The sequence below is a fragment of the Rhagoletis pomonella genome, unplaced genomic scaffold, assembly GCF_013731165.1.
Source record: "Rhagoletis pomonella isolate Grant_MI unplaced genomic scaffold, Rhpom_1.0 Rhpom_scaffold_00005, whole genome shotgun sequence".
NCBI lineage: Eukaryota > Metazoa > Arthropoda > Insecta > Diptera > Tephritidae > Rhagoletis > Rhagoletis pomonella.
In genome coordinates, this window is record NW_023458559.1 from 74,873,196 (window position 1) to 74,879,195 (window position 6,000).

Consider the following 6,000-nt stretch of genomic DNA (forward strand, 5'->3'; position numbering starts at 1 on the left):
GTGACAGTCGAAAGTGTATGTATTCAGGTAAATGAAAATTCTGAAAGTCTAGCTGATCAGTGAGAGTAGCGGCGATCATATCGTCAAAAACTTGTGGACGTTTGCTGGCGGTGCGCCCAAATACCATTAGATAAGAACTCAGGAATGAGGCAAGAGTCTCCGTTTTCAGGTACAAAGAAACTTAACTCCTGTGAGGATTTGACAGATTAGTCGGAAAGGCGGTGGCCTACTGGACGGTGGATATATGTAAATACCATCAGAGAAAATAACTCTTAGGTTCCTTAGGGGTAAAGTCCTAACAGGTCTGGCTCCATCTTTGACAGGGCAAAAGTACTGTGGGCGACCGAGCCCATTGAACCTTTCAAAGTTGCAGGCAGAGATGCATTAATGTCATCATCGATCCGCTGGTCTGTCTTTTTGGGGCAAGTTGTTCTTGGGGATTCATATCGTATTCTTGGAGGAAGGTATCCGTCTTATTTATTCCTAAGCGGGCAACAGGCACCTCGACTCACCAAAATCATACAGACCTATTAGCTTAACTTCCTTCATCTTAAAGACCGTCGAAAGAGTGCCAGACCTACATATTAGCGATAAGCTGAGACACGCAACCCCATTACACATTCCGCCCAACAGTGCTTGGTTAGTAAGATCGAAAGGGCCCTTGATTTTAAGGAGGTTGTCTTATGTGGGAGATTTTGATAATACCGCCCATGGATATATCTCAAGGGCACTGGTTCAATGAGGCATAGATCTTTTCACTGTCGGATAGATAAAGTGCTCCGTGATATGACATCTTCTCTAGGCAACAGCTCTGTGAACATCAGAGCCATTAGAGAGTGTCCACAGGGAGGTGTTATTTCTCGTTCACGTCGTGGATGAGCTATTAACCAAACTACAGGAAAGTGGTTACGATGCTGATAGATATGCGGACGACCTTGTCATTATTGTGATGGGAAAATTCGGCTGCACTGTAGCAAACGTTATGAGTGCTGCTCTGCGCGTAGTATTAAACTGGTGGTGCCACTGAGGGCCTCTGTATAAACACGCAAAAGGCTATTTTGGTACCGCCTACAAGAAGGTACAAGTCCAACCTATGTGTATGGGTTTGCCTTGGTGAAACAGTGCTTGAATACTCTGACGAAGTCAAATTTCTTGCGGTCACCCTAGATATGAGACTAACTGGGAATTACCATCTGGACAAAACTTTTGGTAAAGTCACCTGAGCCATGTTGGCCTGTTGGAGACTTTTTTCGTCGAACATAGGGTCTTAAGTCAATTGTATTGTTTTTTATTGCTCCATACTCTGGTGGCCAAAAACGCTGCAAAAAACTGCCGATTCACGTCTGAACAAACTCTAATGGATGACTTTACTCTCGGTTACAGGATAAATGAGATCATGCTCCACCGCGGCCTTAGAGTCGCGCCTAAGTTGGACTCCACTACATAATTGTTTCCAAGCAGCAGCTTCGAGGAATTTGCATTTCAAAATTCTGACCGTACTCTTAAAAACAAGACACAACACAAAGGTATTTCGAGCAAAATACAAGATCTAGGAATTTGCGAGTCCTCCGACGCTATTCCAAAGGAAATCTGCTTTGGAAGGAAATTACAGGTTGAAATTCCAGACGGAGATATCTGGTCATATGGTTTACCTGAACTAGGTAAAACTAGGTATCATTTGTAAAAATCAATACACAATTTTGGAATTCTTCCAAATATTACTTCCATGGCAATTTCACAGAAAATTTTAATCAGTTGAATTGGATTCACTTTGAAGTTTCAATAATCCGAATGGAAATACTTGAATTAGTCTCTATATAAGTGGCATAACTTCAAAATTTGTTTTACTGATTTGAATAATTGGTACCTTCTTTTTCTCGAAATTAAATACTTTTTCCGAAATAATGACTAAAAGAGATTATTTTCTTATGAAGTTTTGGCAAAAAATGTGGTAGAGTGGATAAAATAATAAAAATTGGTCTAAATTTCAGATTTATTCCAAAAATTTTCCACATATTTACAATGTGCTCACAAAACTTATTATTTATTTAAATAGTACAAATATTCTACTTTCTAAAGCCATGTAAAAATCAAAAATTGGTCAAAAATTAACAGAACTAAAAATTCTTTAGTGCCGGAAGTAATGCTAAAATGGTTTTTGAAGAATAGGTTGAAAATTTGAGGGTGTTAGAAAAATTTTGGAAACAGTTTCGTGAATTACGGACCTTTTCTAGGTGACTTAAAAAGTTTGTGCTTTTTTTTTTTTTAATTTTGTAACACCGTGTAATTTGGTTAAATTAACGAAGTTGAAAAACAAGTAAAATGGAGTCATCGTTTTTAACCTGGCAGCTTAGATACATACTTCATACACATATGTATATGCAAATTCCAAAGATGTATTTTTCATATACATGTAGAATATCCCGGTTCAGTGGTGAGTTTCGCACACATAAATAGCACAATTGGACTCGAATATTTGTGTTCCACTTGTCATTGAGTTAACCCATCTACCTGACATACATACATACAAGACAAGTTAAGTACAAAACAATAGTGGTAGAATGCAGATGACTACATATAAAGAGAGAATATGTGCATAAATGTAATAGTATTACATACATACATATATGTATTTGGATTCTATGGACGGACTATATACATATGTATGTTTACGTATTCTTATACACACTCACTACTTGAAAATTTGTACATATAGGTACCAGGGATATTTCCAAAGTTCTGCGAATTTAGCTATAATTTTTATTATTTTGTTAATTTTCGTCAATATTGCAATGTAGTGTTCAACATAATCTCCATTTAACTGAATACATTTATCCCAAAGATAAACTAATTTTCTTAAGCTGTCCTCAAAGAACTTTTTCGGTGTCTCCTCAATCCACCTATTTATGGCACGTTTTACTTTAGTTAAACTTTCAAAGATTTTTTTTTCAAATCTGGGAACATATGATAATCACTGGCTGCATGATCCGGGGGGAGTAATTGGTGCGGAAGTAATTCACATCGTAAATCCTTCGAAACATTCTTCGTTTTTCATGCGGTGTGTGGTATTGCATTATCCTGTTGCAATAACGGACACTTATGCAACTTTCCAGGCCGTTTTTTGACAAGTTCCTGTCGCAGTGGTCCGTTGAATAATTTCTGATGTTTTCACACCTCCCTTCCACAAAAAAAAATTATTGCTCTTTGAGATTTTGCTGCGTCTTCCATGGTTACAAAAACAGTGCTATGAGAAGGCGTCTATATCAGCCGAACACCTAAATCAGACTGAACAATATTGCACTAGATAGTTGCATATACCCGTCAAGACTTGTCGGGCACCATTAACATTGCCTATAGGTAATTTAATTATAGCACAGTTCCCAGAATTTTGGAAACATCCCTCGTATTAGCGTGTCTATGAGAAGTTCCCTTGTCGTGTGTATGCCGCGTTGTCAGCATGTTTACAGGTATGCAATACTCACATGATGGGAATTATTGAACATAATACAGAATCGAGTGCATTATTTTAAAAAGGGGTTACAGTGGTACAGTGGTGGAAAAAAACTGGTACTTAAAATTTTATACTTTCATGAAACATGAAAAAATTTTCAAAATGAGTTGCATTGCGTTTCGACTATGTAATTGTTTACATGATCCTGTGACTAAACCAAAATAAAAGTTGAACTGTTTTCTCCAAAATCTGTTTAATCTTATTTTTTTAACGTATATTTTATCTAATTTTTTGTTGAGCTTCAAGTCCAAATCAGCTAAATCAGAAGATTCATAAAAATCATGGCCTACACCTTTACAATATCAAATTACTTAAGAAGTTAAGCATCCAGTTCGTTTCAAGAGTTTATAGATCCAAAACTTATTTCACAAAAATATATTGTCCTAACTTTTGCCCGCAGCTTCGCCCACGTGAAGTTCGGTTTAACTTAACCAATCTTTCGTAGCTATCTTTGTACTATATCCTTTTTAAATAATTTTAAAGGTGGCTTTTCTTTTAAAAAATGTATCTGCATAAAAGCACAAACCAGTCATATAAAACAGGTGGCAACCCTTTTAAAAACTTGTCAAATTAAAATAAATGGCAACCCCCTTTAAAAATATTTACGATAGAAATTTTTCTTATTATTTACACCCACACTGTAATACATTATTAAATTTATAAAAAAAATGGGATTGACTTTTAAACAGATGGCAACCCACTGCAAAAAGTTTTCAAAATAAAGTTTTCCTTAACCTCATTCGTTTGCTACCCATATTGCATTCATCTTAAAAATAAAATTTAATTTAACTTTTAAAATAGGTGGGAATCCTCTTAAAAATGTTTTTATTATAAAGCTTTTTTCAATCTCGGTGCTTTGGCATCCGTTTTGTACATTTTGTAAAAGTTTGTTGAACTTACAACTTAACATAGAATCTAACTTTTAGATATAAAGATATAAAACATATACATATGTTAATCCAGGTCATGTCTGTGTGCCATACAAACTTTCACATTTATTATATTAATAAGTTTTCATTTAACTTTTCAATTAAATTGGTGTTAAATTCCTAAGCTGATGGCAACCCTCTTCAAAAATATTTGCGAAATAGATACAACTTTCTTAAAACCTCTTTCGTTTGATATCCATACATATTTGAATTTTTCATATAACAGGCTAACTAAATTACATTTCTTAAACCCCCGCTGTTTAACATGTTAATTCAATTGATATTAACTTTTTTAACAGATGACAACGCCCTCAAAAATATTTTCGAAATAAATCGTTCCAGAACTTTTTTCGGTTAACCGTAACATTGTTGCAATGTTTAATTTAACTTAATAATTAATTGATTTTAACTCTTTAAAAGGTGGCAACTCTCTTCAAAAAATATCCTATATGTTAATCTGTGCGCCGAATTTCATTGAAATATCTCCAGCTGTTTTAGCGTGAAAGAGCGTCAAACATACTCACACATGCACTGACAAACTTTCACATTCATAATATCTCTATTTAAAAATCCGTTGCCCATTTCCCAAGCAGTAGCGACATCTGCTTAATTTACATCTGCTTTAGCGCCTTGAAATATGCATTTATGACTTTATGGTACAAGATACTATCTGTGTCCATTGCTCAAGTATGACCCAAATTTACTTATTTTCATTGTTATAACTTCAGGTAAGACTCTTAGGAAATTTTTACAACATAATTGAAAGTCCTATTTCCAAATATTTTTGCATTAGAAACACAGCTCTACAAGTACGTGCGATACAGATAAGAAGACGTCCTTCACATCTAGGTAGTATTTCATTAATTTAGCATTCTTTTTTTTTAAGACCAAGGAGTGTCAATTTCACTTTTACAAAGCTAGAGTGACGTTTATTTTGTTAAAACCTGCTATTATTTTAGCTTCCCCGCCAACTTGTATTGTGCGTCGTGTTCATATTGTGCACTCATAAATATAATATGTAAAACAGAAAATTAAAATTCATTCACATATAAAATTTTCTACAATAAACATACAAACACTGTAAATAAATTTAAAAAAGTATTTGCATAGCCCACTGTAAAATCATGCTGCAGTTGCATTTCATGCACATACATACACACATACATATATTGTTGCTGTTTAAGGTGTTTAATTGGAGTTGGTTTTATTGGCGAAAATACAAACGAGATTTTTACAAATACATTCATACATACATATGTATGCTCACTTTGTAGTACATTTGTATGTATGTATGTACATTAGACCGTACCACCTTACAAACAAACAAAAAAGTTTGCCTTTTTAATTTTTTCGGTGGTATAGTAAAAATCAGGGACCGTAACAGTTACAACTTTTATTAAAGAAATCGCTTTTTAATAGCTTTTTTTTAACTTTTATTTAATTACTCCTTATAAATCCAAAACAACAATTATTTTTGATTTTTATCTAAATAATTTGCAAATAATAGTAATTTTTTATTCTTAAATTAAATGTCTTAGAAAACAGTTATTGAAGAGTTTT